Raw genomic sequence first — 19,853 nt, 5'->3', positions numbered from 1 at the left:
CAAGGACCCAGGCCTTTGCTTCTATTCCTGCTTAAGTTGAAAAAGTCATTTTGAACTGGCAAGCAGCTCACTGGTTTTCTATATCAGTATTGTTATCAGTAACACTGAGATAATAGTTCTGACCTACTTCACAGGGATCTCTAATGATTAATTGGATAATGTCCACTAAGTGCTTAGAACTTAGAATAAATGTACTATATAGCTATTAAGCATTGTTATTATAAGATGTTGCTTCAATGTAATATCAGTGAGTTACTGTTCCATGATTTTGAAAGAAATTACTTCCTATAGTATTATGAGTGTAATATGTATTGATTTAAAAATATATCTTTTGGAATACATTTAGGCTTTTTGAATGAGCTAAGCAAAGGGCAGTATTATGCATAATTTTGTAGTTGTATATTTAATTACACATACTACCAAGTATGTTATAAGCACTAATACTATACATAGACACTATTTTCTCACATGTTATAGAAAGAACCTAGGGCATTAAAACTTTAATGGTTTGCCCAAAGCCACAGAGGTAGCAAACTGAAGAGCCAAAACAAAATCCTTGGAAAACCGACTTTAGACAATTCAAACTTAAACACTTAGTTACACTCCATGTCTTTTATGATTACACTTACATTTATCTCTTTGTTCAAGAAAGTGGAAGGCTCAAGTGGTTCCATATTACATGTAAAACTTGCTTATACATCTCCTTGAAGACAAGTCCAGGAAAATTTCCCAAGAGAACAGTATCTTAATGATGGATTGACATACACAGAAGGCAAGAGCTAGAGTCACAAAAGAAAGGTAAGATGAAGGTTCCTTTCCCTGTTCAGCCTGCTCTCACTTCCTATTCTTTGGGGAATAAAACAACTAAATTTGTAATCTCAAACTTAGTTGTTTTAGATTTTTGAAAATACAAAAATAAAGAATAATGGAGAAATGAAAGAATTGTGTATGCCTCTGGGAAAGCAATAGATATTTTTTATTCTCTAATCTTTCATCAGCTGGAAACAATTTGGTTTGTAAATAAAATGAATCCCAGTACAATATATTTAAATAAAACCAAATTATTGTTTCTGAGATCAAGAAACCCAGAGTTAAAATCATATAATTTAACTTTTAGTTCAACACCTCAATAACCATCACTGGGGCCTGGACTCTTCCCATGTGTCTCCTCTCTAACCCACAGCATGGTGCCTGTTTCTCTCTTCCTTTGCAAGAAAGCAGCAGCAGCAGGTTCACATACAAGTTTACACACACAGATATCTACCAGAACTAGTGCCCCATTTTCCATGTTTTCTTCCAAAACCCTGCCAGAATCATACTTCTAATGTATCACTGGATAAAACTTGATTGCATGCTTACCTCTTACAAAAAATAGTAGCAAGAGAAATTAAACTTCCATGGCTAACTAAATTATTTAAAATGCATTCCCTTGCTCAAGGACCTGAGATCCCCTTTTTGAACCCCAAGATTCATAATCAAATGTGGTTTTCTGAACATAATTAGCATTCTCTTAACAAGGAACAAGAAGAATGTCTATTGGATGGATGATCCAAAAAGGTCTGATATCACCATTATATTTTAATAAATACAGTCCTGTTTTTTCTATCCTTTATATTTCTAAAGTGAGAATGAATGTATTTGATTTTTATTGATTTTAAACATATCTTAATGAAATTATACATAGCAAAGTGAGAAAAATTTCAGTAGATTCTGTGGCACTACTGACCTGAATTTTCTCCTAGTTTCATAATTCTGAGTATGACTCACAACACATTTTGAAACAAAAATACAGACATTACACAAGATTCATTAATCATACTCAATGACATTTATGTCTGATGTGCATGATCCTCTAGATGTCAAACCAACATGCACAATGCACAAATGCACAATGCAAACTTCCCTAACAGGCATTCCCATTTCAGGACTCTATCCTCTTTAATATGCCTTTTACATTTTTATTTAGTGATTTTTTTTAGCATAGCAGTTTGTGGTTTCTGGTGGTGGTAAGTGTTTATGTGTATAGCTATGTACATATGTTATGTTACATGTTCCTATGTAATTGTATATGTACAAACAGTGAAATGGGCTTTGGGTACCGGTTAACTCTTACCTTCTGTATGGGTTATATCAAATATTATGAAGGATCACTTAACTTGATTTTCACAAGACTAATTAAGGACTCCCTTTCTATGAGATTTGCACTGTTTTTATTATGCTGTGAGTCTATGTGTTGCAGCTATTTGTATAATTATATCATTACTCCTACTATACTAAGATAATAAAGACACAGCTAACATTTACATAATGTATAATTTCCTCAGGATTTTCCATGGTATAATAATTTCCTGCAGTGATAATAGGTATTGTATGACAAAGGACTTTAGTTACAATTTTTGGAGAATGCTAATTTAAACAAAATTTTTAAATTTCTAAATGCTTATATGTAACATGCTACTCTAAGTGGAATAGATATAGTATGATAATAGATATTAGATATTATGTGATGTATTTCCAAAAAAAAAAAATTGACCAAGAATCACTTTTCTTGAAAGTCTTAGCAGGACTAGTATTTGGTGAGATGAATTACATTAATAATAATATTATTATTTGTAAAGCACAAAATACACTTCAAAATATGTTTTATATGATTTTCCTAAAGCATTGTGTGTAGGTAGATCAAGAGTTAATATTAATTATTCATTAGATGAGAAAACAGATATTTAATATGTGCCACATTACTATATTGTAAATTCAAAATAATATGGGTTCAAATTTCTACTAACTTGTGCTGTCATCATTATACAATTAGAAACACATGCTTATATATTGATTTTCTTTGTATTTATTTCTGCACCAGGAACAGTAATTTATGCCTTGTTACATACTTTAAAAAACTACTGGAACTTTAAAGTTCATCTGCTTTAGTAGAAATTGCCATTAAAGCAACAAACATGTAATCAAGATATATAACTAATATTATACAAATTAGTATACAAGATATACCTAATATTTTGTGCACACATTTATATAATACAATTGTTTTTATTTAATTAGTTCTAGGTCCTATGGAGTTTTTAAAAGCCTGTCAAAATGCAATTAATTCTGTTTTATTTTCTATCAATCTGCAAGCCCATATTATAGTGAAAAATCAGGTGTAAATCATGAATTGGAAAATCTGTTCTGACATAGCTCTAGGTATGAAATGGGATGATTAATCCAGACCATAACGAAAATAAATGGAGTTTTACCTGTTCTATTAAGTCAACCACAGGAACTAGTCAATACCATTTGTCTTGAAGACAAGTAAAGATTGAGCCAATGTACACACAAAAAAGGGCTCTATCAATGTGGATTGGTAATTAACCAGAGTCCCCACAATCTGGTCATGAATAATAAAAATATTATTCCTACATATCTACATATATATAGAACTGATGTCAATCCCTGTGCAAAGGCATAATATTTAATCTCATATATTTTGACTATTTTACTTTTGAAATAAATTTTCCCATTTAAAGACTCTAAGAATGACTCTGTGAAGTTAGTTTATCTTTCCCTTTCACCATGAATGTTATTATTATAAATGTTCTATGTCCACTGAGAGTTAAATTGAAAATTTTACCTAAAAATCAATTAAAATATGTATTAGCTGTCCAATCACTAAACATAAACAAAAGTACCTACTTTTTTTTTTTTATTGTTGGTTGTTCAAAACATTACATAGTTCTTGATATATCATATTTCACACTTTGATTCAAGTGGGTTATGAACTCCCATTTTTACTCCATTTACAAATTGCAGAATCACATCAGTTACACTTCCATTGATTTATATATTGCCATACTAGGGTCTGTTGTATTCTGCTGCCTTTCCTATCGGTTACTACCCCCCTCCCCTCCCCTCCCCTCCCCTCTTCTCTCTCTACCCACTCTACTGCAGTTCATATCTCCCCCTTGTATTATTTTTCCCTTTCCCCTCGTTACCTCTTGTATGTAATTTTGTATAACCCTGAGGGTCTCCTTCCATTTCCATGCAATTTCCCTTCTCCCTCCCTTTCCCTCCCACCTCTCGTCCCTGTTTAATGTTAATCTTCTTCTCATGCTCTTCGTCCCTACTCTGTTCTTAGTTACTCTTCTTATATCAAAGAAGACATTTGGCATTTGTTTTTTAGGGATTGGCTGGCTTCACTCAGCATAATCTGCTCTAATGCCATCCATTTCCCTCCAAATTCTATGATTTTGTCATTTCTTAATGCAGAGTAATATTCCATTGTGTATAAATGCCACATTTTTTTTATCCATTCGTCTATTGAAGGGCATCTAGGTTGGTTCCACAGTCTTGCTATTGTGAATTGTGCTGCTATGAACATCGATGTAGCAGTGTCCCTGTAGCATGCTCTATTTAGGTCTTTAGGGAATAGACCGAGAAGGGGAATAGTTGGGTCAAATGGTGGTTCCATTCCCAACTTTCCAAGAAATCTCCATACTGCTTTCCAGATTGGCTGCACCAATTTGCAGTCCCACCAACAATGAACAAGTGAACCCTTTTCCCCACATCCTCGCCAGCACTTGTTGTTGTTTGACTTCCTAATGGCTGCCAATCTTACTGGAGTGAGATGGTATCTTAGGGTGGTTTTGATTTGCATTTCTCTGACTGCTAGGGATGGTGAGCATTTTTTCATGTACTTGTTGATTGATTGTATGTCCTCCTCTGAGAAGTGTCTGTTCATGTCTTTGGCCCATTTGTTGATTGGGTTATTTGTTATCTTGTTGTCTAATTTTTTGAGTTCTTTGTATACTCTGGATATTAGGGCTCTATCTGAAGTGTGAGGAGTAAAGATTTGTTCCCAGGATGTAGGCTCCCTATTTACCTCTCTTGTTGTTTCTTTTGCTGAGAAAAAACTTTTTAGTTTGAGTAAGTCCCATTTGTTGATTCTAGTTATTAACTGTTGTGCTATGGGTGTCCTATTGAGGAATTTGGAGCCCGACCCCACAGTATGTAGATCGTAGCCGACTTTTTCTTCTATCAGACGCCGTGTCTCTGATTTGATATCAAGCTCCTTGATCCATTTTGAGTTAACTTTAGTGCATGGCGAGAGAAAGGGATTCAGTTTCATTTTGTTGCATATGGATTTCCAGTTTTCCCAGCACCATTTGTTGAAGATGCTATCCTTCCTCCATTGCATGTTTTTAGCCCCTTTATCAAATATAAGATAGTTGTAGTTTTGTGGGTTGGTTTCTGTGTCCTCTATTCTGTACCATTGGTCCACCCGCCTGTTTTGGTACCAGTACCATGCTGTTTTTGTTACTATTGCTCTGTAGTATAGTTTGAAGTCTGGTATCGCTATACCGCCTGATTCACCCTTCCTGCTTAGCATTGTTTTTGCTATTCTGGGTCTTTTATTTTTCCATATGAATTTCATGATTACTTTCTCTATTTCTATAAGAAATGCCATTGGGATTTTGATTGGTATTGCATTAAACCTATAGAGAACTTTTGGTAATATTGTCATTTTGATGATGTTAGTTCTGCCTATCCATGAACAGGGTATATTTTTCCATCTTCTAAGATCCTCTTCTATTTCTCTCTTTAGGGTTCTGTAGTTTTCATTGTATAAGTCTTTCACCTCTTTTGTTAGGTTGATTCCTAAGTATTTTGTTTTTTGGGGGGATATTGTGAATGGAGTGGTTGTCCTCATTTCCATTTCAGAGGATTTGTCGCTGATATACAGGAATGCCTTTGATTTATGTGTGTTGATTTTATATCCTGCCACTTTACTGAATTCATTTATTAGCTCTAATAGTTTCTTTGTAGACCCTATTGGGTCTGCTAGGTATAGAATCATGTCATCTGCAAATAGTGATAATTTAAGTTCTTCTTTTCCTATTTTTATGCCTTTAATTTCTTTCGTCTGTCTAATTGCTCTGGCCAGTGATTCGATAACTATGTTGAACAGAAGTGGTGAGAGAGGGCATCCCTGTCTTGTTCCAGATTTTAGAGGGAATGCCTTCAATTTTTCTCCATTCAGAATGATGCTAGCCTGAGGTTTAGCATAGATTGCTTTTACAATGTTGAGGTAAGTTCCTGTTATCCCTAGTTTTTCTAGCGTTTTGAACATAAAGGGATGCTGTACTTTGTCGAATGCTTTTTCTGCATCTATTGAGATGATCATATGGTTCTTATTTTTAAGTCTATTGATGTGGTGAATAACATTAATTGATTTCCGTATATTGAACCAGCCTTGCATCCCAGGGATGAATCCTACTTGATCATGGTGCACAATTTTTTTGATATGTTTTTGAATCCGATTTGCCAAAATTTTATTGAGGATTTTTGCATCTAGGTTCATTAGAGATATTGGTCTGTAGTTTTCTTTCTTTGAAGTGTCTTTGTCTGGTTTAGGAATCAGGGTGATGTTGGCCTCGTAGAAAGAATTTGGAAGTTCTCCCTCTTTTTCTATTTCCTGAAATAGCTTGAAAAGTATTGGTGTTAGTTCCTCTTTAAAGGTTTTGTAAAACTCTGCTGTATACCCATCCGGTCCTGGGCTTTTCTTAGTTGGTAGTCTTTTGATGGTTTCTTCTATTTCCTCAATTGATATTGGTCTGTTTAGGTTGTCTATATCCTCCTGCCTTAATCTGGGCAGATCATATGACTTAAGAAATTTATCGATGCCTTCACTATCTTCTATTTTATTGGAGTATAAGGATTCAAAATAGTTTCTGATTATCTTCTGTATTTCTGAAGTGTCTGTTGTGATATTGCCTTTTTCATCCCGTATGCTAGTAATTTGATTTCTCTCTCTTCTTCTCTTCGTTAGCATGGCTAAGGGTCTGTCGATTTTATTTATTTTTTCAAAGAACCAACTTTTAGTTTTGTCAATCTTTTCAATTGTTTCTTTTGTTTCGATTTCATTAATTTCAGCTCTGATTTTAATAATTTCTTGCCTTCTACTTCTTTTGCTGTTGTTTTGCTCTTCTTTTTCTAGGATTTTGAGATGGAGTATGAGATCATTTATTTGTTGGTTTTTTCTTTTTTTAAGGAATGAACTCCAAGCAATGAATTTTCCTCTTAGAACTGCTTTTAATGTGTCCCATAGATTCCGATATGTTGTGTCTGTGCTTTCATTTATCTCTAAGAATTTTTTAATTTCCTCCTTGATGTCTTCTATAACCCATTGATCATTTAGTAACCAATTGTTCATTCTCCAAGTGATGCATGTTTTTTCCTTCCTTCTTTTATCGTTGATTTTCAGTTTCATTCCATTATGATCAGATAAGATGCATGGTATTATCTCCACTCCTTTATATTGTCTAAGAGTTGCCCTGTGACATAATATATGATCTATTTTTGAGAAGGATCCATGTGCTGCTGAGAAAAAAGTGTAACTGCTTGATGTTGGGTGGTATATTCTATATATATCAATTAAGTCTAGGTTATTAATTGTGTTATTGAGTTCTATAGTTTCCTTATTCAACTTTTGTTTGGAAGATCTGTCTAGTGGTGAGAGAGGTGTGTTGAAGTCTCCCATGATTATTGTATGTTGGTCTATTAGACTCTTAAACTTAAGAAGAGTTTGTTTGATGAACATAGCTGCACCATTGTTTGGGGCATATATATTTATGATAGTTATGTCTTGTTGGTGTATGGTTCCCTTGAGCAGTATGTAGTGTCCCTCTTTATCCCTTTTGATTAACTTTGGCTTGAAATATATTTTATTTGATATGAGTATGGACACTCCTGCTTGTTTTCTAAGTCCATATGAGTGATATGATTTTTCCCAACCTTTCACCTTCAGTCTATGTATGTCTTTTCCTATCAAATGCGTCTCCTGTAGGCAGCATATTGTTGGGTCTTGTTTTGTGATCCATTCTACTAGTCTGTGTCTCTTGATTGGTGAGTTTAAGCCATTAACATTTAGGGTTATTATTGAGATATGGGTTGTTCTTCCAGCCATAATTGTTTATTTATGTTACTAAACATGGTTTGTTTTCCTTTTTTGATTATTTTCCCCCCCTTTACTGTCCTACCTCCCACTGTTGGTATTCATTGTTATTTTCCATTTCCTCTTCCTGTAATGTTTTGCCGAGGATGTTTTGAAGACATGGTTTTCTAGCTGCAAATTCTTTTAACTTTTGTTTATCGTGGAAGGTTTTAATTTCATCTTCCATCCTGAAGCTTAATTTCGCTGGATACATGATTCTTGGTTGGAACCCATTTTCTTTCAGTTTTTGAAATATGTGATTCCAGGATCTTCTAGCTTTCAGAGTCTGTGTTGAAAGATCAGCTGTTATCCTGATTGGTTTACCCCTAAATGTAATCTGCTTCCTTTCTCTTGTAGCTTTTAAAATTCTCTCCTTATTCTGTATGTTGGGCATCTTCATTATAATGTGTCTAGGTGTGGATCTCTTATGATTTTGCACATTCGGCGTCCTGTATGCTTCTAGGATTTGGGATTCTGTCTCATTCTTCAAGTCTGGGAAGTTTTCTCGTATTATTTCATTGAATAGGTGGTTCATTCCTTTGGTTTGGACCTCTATACCTTCCTGTATCCCAATGACTCTTAAGTTTGGTCTCTTTATATTATCCCATATTTCTTGGATGTTCTGCTCATGGTTTCTTAACAGTTTTGCTGAGCTATCTATGTTCTTTTCAAGTTGAAATACTTTGTCTTCATTGTCTGATGTTCTATCTTCTAAGTGTTCTACTCTGCTGGTAGTATTCTCAATTGAGTTTTTAAGTTGGTTTATTGCTTCCTGCATTTCTAGGATTTCTGTTTGTTTGTTTTTTATTACCTCTATCTCCCTGTATAGTTGATCTTTTGCTTCTTGGATTTGTTTATGTAATACATTGTCAAAGTGGTCGAAATGATCTTTCATTGTCTGATTTTGCTGTCTAATGTCTTCCTTGAGACTCCAGATCATTTGCAGCATGTATATCCTGAATTCTTTATCTGACATTCCATCTGCTGCAGCTATAACCTCTTCTAAAGTTGAGTTGACCTGCATTGCTTGTGGTCCTTTCTTTCCTTGTCTTTTCATATTGCTCGTGTTTCTTTCTGCTTAGTGAAACTATTGTGTTTTTGAAATTTTTCCCCCTATATATTTATATTGCTCTTGTATAGTTGAAAAGTCTCCCTTGCAGGGGCGGGCGGCAGCTCTGCTCCTCCTCCAATTGGGGTGATCTGTCTACCACGCTGGTGGGCCGCTGGGACTGTTCTGCCGGTCGGTCGCAGGTCTGCCTACCTTGGAGGCGCAGGCAGCGGCTCTGCTCTGCCCTTCCTCCTATTGGTGTGACGTGTCTACCACGTCACCACGTCCGTGAACCCCTGGGCCTGTTCCACCAGTTAGTCGCGGATCTGACTACCTTGCAGGTGTGGGCGGCGGCTCTGCTCTGCCCCTTCTCCAATTGGGTTGTCGTGACTACCACCCCGGCAGGTCGCTGTGCCTGTTCTGGGCGCGGGCTGCGGCTCTGCTCTGCCCCTACTCCAAATGGAGTGATGTGACTGCCACGCTGGCGGGCCACTGGGCCTGATCCAGGCTCGGGGAGCGGCTCTGCTCTGCCCCTCCCCCAAGTGGTGTGACGTGTCTACCACGCCGGCAGGCCGCTGGGGCTGTTCTGCCAGACTGTCACAGGCCTGCCTACCTTGCGGATGCGGGTGGAGGATCTGCTTTCCCCCTACTCCAATTGGGGATTTTTGACAACCACGCCGGCGGGTCGCTGGGCCTATTCCGGGCTCTGGCAGCGGCTCTGTTCGGCCCCTGCTAGAGCCGGAGCGATGCGACACCACGCCGGCGGGTCTCTGGACCTGCTCCGGGCGCAGGCGGCGGCTCTGTTCGGCCCCCGCTCCAGCCGGAGCAACGCGACACCACGCCGGCGGGTTGCTGGGCCTGTTCCGGGCACAGGCGGCGGCTCTGATCGGCCCCCGCTCTAGCCGGAGCGACGTGACACCACGCCGGCGGGTCGCTGGGCCTGCTCCGGGCCCCAGCGGCGGCTCTGTTTGGCCCCCGCTCTAGCCGGAGCGACGTGACACCACGCCGGCGGGTCGCTGTGCCTGTTCCGGGCTCTGGCGGCGGCTCTGTTCGGCCCCTGCTCTAGCCGGAGCGACGCGACACCACGCCGGCGGGTCGCTGTGCCTGTTCCGGGCTCTGGCGGCGGCTATGTTCGGCCCCTGCTCTAGCCGGAGCGACGCGACACCACGCCGGCGGGTCGCTGTGCCTGTTCCGGGCTCTGGCGGCGGCTCTGCTCCGCCCCTCTGGCCTTCACAGTATTCAGCAGGACCCGGACCGACAGACAGTTTCCGCGGGATCTTTATCCCTGGGCCAGAGCAGTTCCGGGAGCCAGAATCCGGCCTCTCCAGACTTGGTGCATGCTCCGACAGGAGCAGGCTCCAAGAAGCAGTTTCCGCGGGTTCTATAGCCCTGGGCCAGAGCAGCTCCGGTAGCCGGAGCTCCGCCGCTCCGGGCTCGGTGCGTGTTCTGATAGGAGCAGGCTCCAAGAAGCAGTTTCCGCGTGTTATTTAGCACTAAGTCTGAGCAATTTGTCTGCGAGACGCAGACAATTGTCAGCCTGAAATTACCTGTTCTATAGCTGAAAGAGCTGCAATCAGTCAAAAACAAGGATGGTGACGTCAGCTCTCCAAGATGGTGGCCGCTGGCTTCCTCCGTGGTCTGACCGGTGTGGAGAACCGAACTGGACCGTTTCCTTCCCCGTCTCCAATCCAGAATTCAGCTCCGAGCTCAGCAAATGCCTAGCTGGCAGGAGCCCGCAGAATCAGCATCGCTGTATCTCTGCGCCACCAGCCCGTCGTTTCCCAGTGCGCTCTGCAGACTCCAGCTGCAGGGCGATCTGCCGAACAATAAGCGCTCCGTACGGACAAATCGCTCGCTTTTGAGCCCCTGAAGCTGATCCTCGTGCGATGAAAATCCTTCCACTAGGTTTTGGAGCACCCCAATTTTGCTGGAAATTCCTAACCAGATAGCTTTTAGCCGTTCTAACTCATCATTTTCCCTCACAGTGACGCAGTACTCGGAGTTACTGCACTCCCTTCGTGGCCATCTTCCTTCTCCAGTACCTACTTTTTAATCAACGAGATATTACAGACAAAAGGAAAAATGTTTTGGCATCATGAATTATCTATAATATAATCTCTCTGGTCTTCCTTTTGGCTCTGATCATACCTGGTTTAACAATTGCCAATATTTGCTAAAAACTCATGTGATAACACTAACTTGGAAAATTTAATTTACAGCCCAAATTTCTTTAATCATAAAGAGCAGTGTATCCACTATCAGATGTAGAAAAAATACATTTTAATAATACAAAATGAAATATGACAGCTTATCCTCTGTGGGGTTATTTCATTAAATGTTGGAGGCACATGGACTCAAAGGAGAAGTTGATGCAAAACTATTTGAAAAGTCTGAGAATAGAAAAAAACAAATACAATTTTTTTGCCTATTCTGTTTGAGTATTTTTTTCAATTATCAGAAGAAAAGTATATTTCCATGAGGTTAAATTGTAGAATATGGTATTAATAGGATAAATGAAACACTTCTGAAAAAAACTAATCTGCATGGGGGCCATCAACTTGGAACAAATTGCAGAGAAAAGATGACAGCGGAAGAATGAAGTTTAACTGGGTTGAGGAGAGAAGACCTGTTGGCGCCTTGCCTTCATCCTTCAAGTGATTTCCAAAGAGATGGCTCCTTTCCTCTGAATGGCCTAGGAGGGACTGGATGAAACTGCAAGCTAACCTCTGAGCACTCTCCTTTCAGCATGGCCATTTCCTTAGGCAGGGACCAGTAAACATCACAGAGTGGCTAAATGCAACTCCTTTTTTTTTTTAATAATTACCGTACGATTTATTTTTATTTATTTATTTTTAGTCATACATGACAGCAGAATGTATTTTGACATATAATAGATACATGGAATGTACATACATCAATCATATTGTCTATTCTATTCTGCTGCCCTTCCTATCCCGCCTACTCCTCCATTCCTCTCTCATCCTTTCTCTCTATCCAATCTAATGTGACACATTTTTTTTTATTTTTCTTATTCTCATCACAACATCATATATGTATTCTGTATAACAATGAGGTTCTCCTTCCATCTTCTGTGCAACTCCTCTTCTCCCTCTTTTTCCCTCCCTAAATGCAACTCTTAAAGTGTGTAGACCCTTACAAGGTCTGGAGGCTCTCTACTGTAGTTCTTGCTGTGGTGAACTACAGGTGCACCTGCTTTTAATGGAAGAAATTGTAGATCATTTGTGTCATCCTGTTTCTCAAAAACAAACCAAAAAACCTCCTCAATATTACATATACAATTTAGAGTGCTATTGATGAGTGTCTATCACCCCTATAATGAAAGCCAAGAACCTTATATCTAAACACATTTGCAAAATCTAGATTTTATATTAAACAAAGGACTTTGGAATTCTAGCTTGGTGGTAAAGTGCTTGTCTGCCATGTAGGAAGCCATGGGTTTGATCCTGAGCAACACAAAAAATACTTAGAACATATTAAACAGAAGATTCAAAGTCATGTAAACATGAAAATGTCTTTCACTGTTTGGGGGTTTTGCTATTTTTATTTTGAATATCTCCTTTAATGTAAGTTTTTTTTATGACTAACTCAACCTATTCTCTCCTAAGCCATGTGTTTAGGAAGCAGCCGTTGTACTTGTAATAGCTATTTGCAGACATCCACGTGAGTTCTATGACACTCTGTGCTCTATTATCCTCTAATTTTGCTTTCTTCCTGCATTCCTCACCTGAATAAGCTAGCAATTTAGCTTCTAATAATATACACCAGGTTCCTTCTTTTATTGCTTTCTTTGATTTCGTCTTTTATCAACAGTCGCTCCAGTTGGTTTCACCTCAAATATCTCCTCGATTCTTGGACTTCACATCTCTCCATTGCAAATACCCTACTCCAGGACAACATCAGTGTCTGCCTACTGAATCCTAGCTTTCTCTCCTTCCTCTCACCCTCCTTTCAAACCAACTCTCCTTCACAGGGAAATGAAACTATCATTTCATCAGACCATGCCATTTCTTTCCCTCTAAGAGCATAGTTCTAATTCAGAATTCTTGCTGATATGGCCATTTTCCACTATTACTTTACCATCTACCATTATCCATATTTTTCCTTGGAATTTCTTCCCCTAGATGTTCTCATGTTTTGTCCATTTACATTTCAATGAAAATGCCATCTGATCAGAGAAGTCTACTCTACCACCTCACTCACAAACAGGCCCATGTTCATATATACAACTTCAATCACTCTCACTTTTGTTTTTATTCTATAATATTGATGACAACTTTATGTCATACCTATTAATTTTCATACATATTTACTTATTTATTGCTTCACTGAATGTAAATGCTGTAAAATAGGGAATCTGACTTTCTAGATTATTATTGAACACTTAGTACTCAACACATTTACTAATGTAACTGTTTATATAAATTATGCAGTCATATGGCAGAAACAATAAATTCTTCATTGTATGTAATTATTTTAGAATATATATATTTTTTTGTATTTGTGGATTGACAGAATGCCATCTTTGTATTTGTTTATTTTAATGTGGTGCTAAGTATTGAACCCAGAACCTCACACATGCTAGGCAAGTGCTCTGCCACTGAGCCATAGCCCAGCCAGAGAATTTTTTCTTTTTAATAGAGAAATTATTTTGCTTTTTCTCTTGTCAATTACATTTATCTATTGAATGCAATGAACATGTATTGAGAAATAAAATGAAACTTCTCCAAATTTGAGTGTGAGACTCACCCTGTAATACCTGGTGCCTTAAGATTTTGCTTCAGATTGGAGGATATTTTGAATTCCAGATGTAAATTGCATAGCACAAGAAGATATTATATCAACCTAGATATTTCCAGAAGTTGATTGAAATTACAATGACTCAAAGAAATCCACACAAAACACAAACTATACTTTAGAGTTACTTTTCTGTTGGATCTGTACATAGCCTGCAAAACAAAACTAGCTTTGATTTCTGCATTGAGGAATTAATGGCACAGCTGGATCATGGCCATTGAGGGTGCAGTATTAGAGCAAACTTGCTCTGACAGACTATGAAAATATTAGGAGAATGGCCCCCACCAGCCCACCACGCACTCCTGCGTTCATACAACCTACAGAGGTATTGCCTCATATGTTCTGCTCTCTAAAATCATTAGTTGGAAATTTCTCTCTTAGCTTTAGCAACTCTTGGTGAGTTTTTAAAAATGACAGATGATTTTGACAGATTAATACAATCTCGTTTAATAAACATAGGCCTGTAAACTCTTAATTTCCATAATTGAATATTATTTTACTATCTTCATATCATGAGAAATAGGGAATAGGAAATGTCAGTACTGATGGTGAGATAAAGGAAGTGAGGAGCTCTTGCATGTGCCTCCAGATACATTGCTCTGCACTGCTGTACTGTTGCAGGACACTTCAGGAGAGCCAACATGTTTGCCATGTCCTGAATAGCACCCTCAGGGCTCAACTGGCCGTGCCTCTGCCTAGAAGTAAATGACTTTCTCTCTTTCTTCTTGCTCACTTTTAGTCAAATTTTAGGTGAGGGTCCAGAATTACTCTCCTCCAGATGGCCTCATTCTCACCAGGGATCCAAATGAGGCATTGTTCAAGCTGGACTCAACTGAAACACTATGGGTATTCTGAGATATTATTGACTTAATCATTCACATGCTCATTAAAGCCCTCCTTGTGTTATTGTGCTACATTATTGTTAAGGAGGTTATTAATTATCCTCACACTGACAAGTAGCTATGAAAAGAACAGTAACATTTTTGTGGGTATATCATTTATATATATACATAGTTCTACTTTTTTTAAAAAAAGCATTTTGTTATAAATAATGAACATTAATTTATGAAGTGGAAAATTTACTCATTAGTTCTTGCACTTTTTTTCTGGTTGTTTCTATTAATTAAATTGTTGGAAGCTGAAATTACTGGATAAATGATACAATGTCATAGTGCCATTCTGAATAGTTGTACCAGATTAAAAAAAATGTTAATGGGTATGTCTTTTTCCCTACATAAATTCTGAGTATCATCAACTTTTCTAACATTGAAAAACTGAGATAGAAATGAACTGTATTGTTCTGTGTTCTATTGTACCACAAGAAGACATGAAAGCAGACAAAAAATTTGCCATTACAAATTTGCCATTACAAATTTGCCATTACAAATTTGCCATTACAAATTGATATTGAAGAGAATTTCCCTTTCTAGTTATACATATCTACTTTCAAGTTTTTTTAAATGAATATACTACACTTTAATCATAACATATGTACTAAAATTATTTTCAAATGATAAGTCTCTTTAATAGTGTGACTTTAAAAAGACAGTCTTGCACATTGTTTAAGATTGTGAGGTCAGAAGTCAATTGGACCCAAGTTCAAATTCAAGCACATGCAGTTGAAACTTAGTGTCTTTGTCTGGACAGAGAGTGTGATAAAACTTGCACACTTAGGGAGCAAATACTGAGGACTCACACAAGCATCAGCACAAAGCAGTTAAAATATGATAGCATTGGAGGAACTCATGTTGAATACTGCAACTCAGACTAGTGAGTTTTCAAAGCAAAATAGCACTCATCTCTCTTTGTACTTGAACATCTAGTCTTCATCATGTTTTTTTCCCCTTTCTTTCTTTCTCAAAGATAATGGATAAAAGGAAGCAAAATTAATTTCCATGTGATCATTTGTTTTGTTATCAAATATGGGTTTATGACAGAATATTGTTTGGGTGCAGATTAATTGCACTTGTCCAATAAAAAACAGATTTAGGGCTATAAATAGAAATCACTTAATTTTTTGGAATTTGTCTTAAAAGTAATTGAAGTTAAATATAAGCTATGATATTTTTCTCATTATCTTCAAGTGCAAAACAAATTAAAGGTTTCAGAAATTAACTATTTTAATGTGAACCTGGAGTCAAATTACTATTTTTTTAAATACAATACATTAGCTCTAAAATTTTTACTCAGTTATAAGTTTAAGGGGGGGGACCTTGATAGTTTAGAGTACTTAGCTGTGGTTGTCTACAGTATTTTTTTAATTCTTAATTTTATCACCCTAGTACTCCCATTGAATAAAATTCAACAGTATATACAATTAAAGATAACTATCAGAAACAAATTAAAAATAAATTCACATGTAAATTAATTGACAGAACAAATTTTTCTTTCCCAATATTAATTTAGCATGCATGAAGTTTAAGACACTAGTGATTCAGGGCTGTATTGAGGGGGTAAGTTTTGTGATCTGTCCCAAAAACTGAGAAGCATTAATGTACTAAGCAAAGATAATGGTCAGGTAATAGAGCACAAGAAGCAGCTAACATATGCAAACAGAAGGGTTAGGCCAAGACACAGTCCCCCAATCTGTTTGGTGTGGGAGAAGCTTGCCATGAAGCTCTTGAGTTCCATCAGAGTCATGGTAAAGAATGGACTGTTTTGCATGTTGTAAAGTTATGGAATTGTCTTAGAGTTGGTAAACACACTAATTCACATTAAATTTAATAAGTTATTTTTTAAAATAAACTTTTAGGAGAGTCTACCTTATTTACTTTCTTCACTTATCAATTAAATTTGAAATTCTCAGAGATTTTGTCTCCATTAACATATACTGCAATCTTGGGATGACATGAATGGCACAATTAATAACTTAAACTGTCAATTATTTTCTTGCCTAATCTTGCAATTTTTTCTACTTTGGCTGTTCTGCAGTCATTCTCTTTTCTCTACACTTCAAAACATAAGCTTCAGAATCACATGACATATACATGATAAATGTCTTACTCTTCTTCCTGTAACAGATAAATTAATCTAAGTTAACAATGAACAACTTTTTAAAAAATCCTTTTATGGCAGATAAATAATCTATTTTCCTATGCAGTACAATCCTTTTACCACAGTTTTCTGTAGTCAGTGGAAGTATTTCAGTTTCTGAATCAGAATGCTTCTAAGGAATAAACTACAGTTCCTCACAGCATCCATAACAACATACTATTTATAGCTAGTGATCTTTCCTATAGAGGTCACATTACTAGAAATCACAGTCAGGGTGTGATTTTAGACAAGGCACAGGATACCTATTAACTATGTTTCTTTGTTTATTGAGTGGGCAACAATGACTTAATCTGAAGAACAGATTAAGACAACTATTCAAAATACTTGGCATGTAAAACCTGCAAAAGAGATAAAAATGCCCTGCAGGATGGCTCATACCTGTAATTCCAGCAGCTCTGGAATTTGAGACAGGAGAATCTTGAGATTAAAGCCAGCTTTAGCTAGTTAGCAAAGCACTTAGCAATTCAGTGAGACCCTGCTTTTAAATAAAATATTTAACAATTGCTGGGGATGTGGCTTAGTGGTTAAGCACCCCTGAGTTCAATCTCCAGTACGAGAGAGAGAGAGAGAGAGAGAGAGAGAGAGAGAGAGAGAGAGAGAAACAGAGACAGAACACCATTTTTCTTCTTGACAGAGCTCTAACTTGCAAGAAAATAGTGAAATAGGTAAAGGGATTTATGGCCATGTATGTATGGATATTAATTGTCACTAATAAAATGTTCAATGCTGCTTTTTCACTAAGCTGAAGTTCAAGGCAGCATTTAACTTCAGAGCCATAAATAGCCCTTGTTGTGGGAAGCTTCTTTATCCATTCCTCAACAACCATATCAAATCTTTTCTCTGGGTATAACATTTCCATTCCTACTAACTGTGCAAATAGTGACCCAAAGCAAATAAAGAGTACCAAGCTTTTAATATATGTGCATTCAGAACAAATGAACATTGGAGTCACCAACCCAAGAAAGAAAGACCAAACTGGAAAGCAGGAAATAGAATCCTTCTGAGCCCCCTAATTCTTCTCACTTAGGGTTCATGTACTGACTTCACCTATGAATACTTGGATCAAAGTCAATTTGTAAGGGTCACATCATTACACTTCTATGAACTCCATCACCAAACTGTTCTCTCATTCTTCACATCTCTATTTTGAAAACAAGACCATTCATGCATTTGCTTAAAGTCTAGTTTCATTAACACAGTGCCTACTACATAGTTGGTATTCAAGGCATTTTTATTGTTTTATCTCATCAAGTCTTGTTTATCTCTAGATGTGTGCTTATAAACTTTCTCCTCCCTTTCACTTCTCACAAATAAAATATTTGATTTGCTCATCTTAAAAACTAAACAGATTTCTCTCTTTCTCCAGGGCAAATATCAGGGCATATCACTAATCTCCTTTTTCAGAAATGGTACACCTGAGCTATTGGCACACAACCTCAATTGCTTGGAAGAAATAGCTATGTAGAAAATCTAACATGTTTACCTTACCATTTACAGTATTGCCCTTGTCAAACCATTTCTTGTCTTAACTACATTTAGGTATAAGTGAGAGAATCCTGTGCTTATCTTTCATAATACAAGTGAAGAGGTTCATGGTCAAAATTAATCAGACCATGCAGCAAGATTTTTATTTTTATTTCTATTTTATAATGTAACAGGAGTTTTTTTACTAGTAATTTATCACTGAAGTAGATGTTGAGAAATCAGTTCAATTCACATTCTTTCTGCAAGAGATTTCTGTTTCTTATCAATACCTGAGCATATATTAATTTTGCTGTTGTTATTATTGTCATTATTGGGGATTGAATCCAAGACTTCACACATGCTAAGCATGTGCTCTACCACTGAGCTGCACCCAAATCCCCTGCTTGTATATTCTAAAACTCATTTTAAAAAATGCTGTGTGATTTGCACTAAAAATAAAAAAGCTAATATTGAGGTACTTTATAGAAAGAAATTGGGAATACAAGTCACATTAAACACATTTGTAATTCCCAAAACATTTTGAGGGGATACTTGAGTCATTCATTTGATTCTTAATACACCTGATAGAAATTCATCTGGGCATTCCCTCAGGGGAAATTTCTCTCCTTAAGTGCCCTTGAGTTGAATCTCTCTGGCTAAGTCCCTGGTATTAGGAATCTTAATTTTATACTTGAGTTCTTATGCAGGCCCTTTAAAATTTAGGAAAAGTAACACTGCCTCTTTCAAAGTCAATTTAAAACACATTTATGTGGGGAACTTTTAAAAAGTAACTATTTTATTCAGTAAATATTAACTGAAATTTATTAATTCTAAGTCTTTTGCCTATTTTATTCTGACTTCATTTTATTTTTTAGAGATAAGTTTGAAGTCAGTCTTTGAACACAGAACTTTGCTTTTCTGAAGACAAAAGAATTAGTGAAAATCTCTTCACATATTTTATTTTTCATTGTCAGATATAGCAACTTTTCTATGAGCATTATCTATAGCATTTTATGTACCCACATAAGACAGTTTGAAATTATATATTTTAATCATGTATTTGAACATAATGATTCCCACTTACATAAGAGTATATTAGGAAAATTACTTAATAACATAAGAGGTTTTAATGAAAATATCAGATAGTAAACTTCTTAGTTTTATTTTACTTTTATTTTTTACTTATATGGTATCAGGGATTGAACCCAGAGGTGCTTAATCGTGAAACCATATTCCCACCCCATTTCATTCATTATTATTGTTAATTTTTTTCCTGAAATAGGCTATTGCTAACTTGCCTAGGTCTTCACTATGTTGCTGAGGCTGGCCATGAACTTGAAATCTTCCTACTTCAGGCTCCTGGGCTACTAGGATTATAGGCATATGTCACTGCACCTAGCCTGAGTAACCTTCTTGAAGAAAACATTTTTAATGACAATTTTATGAATTAAACCTAAACCTCATGCTTAAATACTTCAGTATATTTAA

The sequence above is a fragment of the Callospermophilus lateralis genome, unplaced genomic scaffold, assembly GCF_048772815.1.
Source record: "Callospermophilus lateralis isolate mCalLat2 unplaced genomic scaffold, mCalLat2.hap1 Scaffold_79, whole genome shotgun sequence".
NCBI lineage: Eukaryota > Metazoa > Chordata > Mammalia > Rodentia > Sciuridae > Callospermophilus > Callospermophilus lateralis.
Note: the sequence above shows the minus strand (reverse complement) of the source record.